Genomic DNA, 1,482 nt, shown 5'->3' with positions numbered 1-1,482 from the left:
TCTCTTATTTTATCGTGATGATTATTACTCCCTATGTAGGTGGGCGCCAACAGAACGGTTTCGCAATTGGAGGAGAAAACTGGTGATTGAAATAACACGAGAAGATCCCATCGCAACAAAAAACGCCTTTGTTTTAATGATTGCCACTCCAAATCACGTTTCATGTCTGTGGCACTATCTCCCCTACTTCGCGATAATACAAAACGAGCTACTCTTCTTTGTATCCAGAATGAGATTTTCACTCTGCAGCGGAGTGTGCACTGATATGAAACTTCCTGGCAGATTAAAACTGTGTGCCCGATCGAGACTCGAACTCGGGACCTTTGCCTTTCGCGGGCAAGTGCTCTACCAACTGAGCTAGCGAAGCAAGACTCATGCCCGCTACTCACAGCTTTACTTCTGCCTGTATCCGTCTCCTACCTTCCAAACTTTACAGAAGCTCTTCTGAGAACCTTGCAGAACAAGCACTCCTGAAAGAAAGGATACTGCGGAGACATGGCTTAGCCACAGCCTGGGGGATGTTTCCGGAATGAGATTTTCACTCTGCAGCGGAGTGTGCACTGATATGAAACTTTCTGGCAGATTAAAACTGTGTGCCCGACCGAGACTCGAACTCGGGACCTTTGCCTTTCGCGGGCAAGTGCTCTACCAACTGAGCTACCGAAGCACGACTCATGCCCGGTACTCACAGCTCTACTTCTGCCAGTGTCCGTTTCCTACCTTCCAAACTTTACAGAAGCTCTTCTGCGAACCAGCTTTACTCTTCTTTGTACTTTTTAAAATGGTTCAAATGGCTCTGAGCACTATGGGACTTAACATCTGTAGTCATCAGTCCCCTAGAACTTAGAACTGCTTAAACCTAACTAACCTAAAGACATCACACACATCCATGTCCGAGGCATGATTCGAACCTGCGACCGTAGCAGTCGCTCGGTTCCGGACTGAGCGCCTAGAACCGCTAGACCACCGCAGCCGGCTGTACTTTTTCGATGTCATCCGTCGGTCCCATCTGGTGGAGATCCCACACCACTCAGCAGTACTCCAGAACAGGGCGGACAGGCGTGGTTTATGCAGTCTCCCACAGTACACCTGTTGCACCTTCTAAGCGTTCTGCCAATGAATTGCAGTCTTTCGTTGGCTCTAACCACAACATTATCTACGTGATCGTTCCAATTTAGGGTGTTTGTAATTGTAACCGCTAAGTATTTAGTTGAATTTTCAGAATTCGTGTTTGTGTGACTTATCGCGTAATCGAAATTTAGTGGATTTATTTTAGTACTCATGTGAATATCTTCACACTTTTCTTTATTGACGGTCAATTGCCACTTTTCACCCCATACATACAGCTAATATTTTTGGTCATCTGATGACTTTGCAAGACGATAATGACAGCTTCATCTGCAAACAATCTAAGACGGTTACTGAGATTGTCCCCTATGACGTTAACATAGATCAGGTACTATAGAGGGCATATAACACTTT

The 1,482-nt window shown here is 45.7% G+C and overlaps 1 non-coding gene across 1 annotated transcript; it reads right to left on the bottom strand.

The window, feature by feature from the left end:
• Positions 1-593: 593 nt before the first annotated feature.
• On the bottom strand, positions 594-668 carry Trnas-cga (transfer RNA serine (anticodon CGA)). The gene has a single exon. It is a non-coding gene; the product is annotated as a tRNA-Ser (tRNA).
• Between the last annotated feature and the right edge of the window lie 814 nt (positions 669-1,482).

This window comes from Schistocerca gregaria, chromosome 4, assembly GCF_023897955.1.
Source record: "Schistocerca gregaria isolate iqSchGreg1 chromosome 4, iqSchGreg1.2, whole genome shotgun sequence".
NCBI classification, from domain to species: domain Eukaryota; kingdom Metazoa; phylum Arthropoda; class Insecta; order Orthoptera; family Acrididae; genus Schistocerca; species Schistocerca gregaria.
Note: the sequence above shows the minus strand (reverse complement) of the source record. Positions and strands in the feature narration are given on the sequence as shown.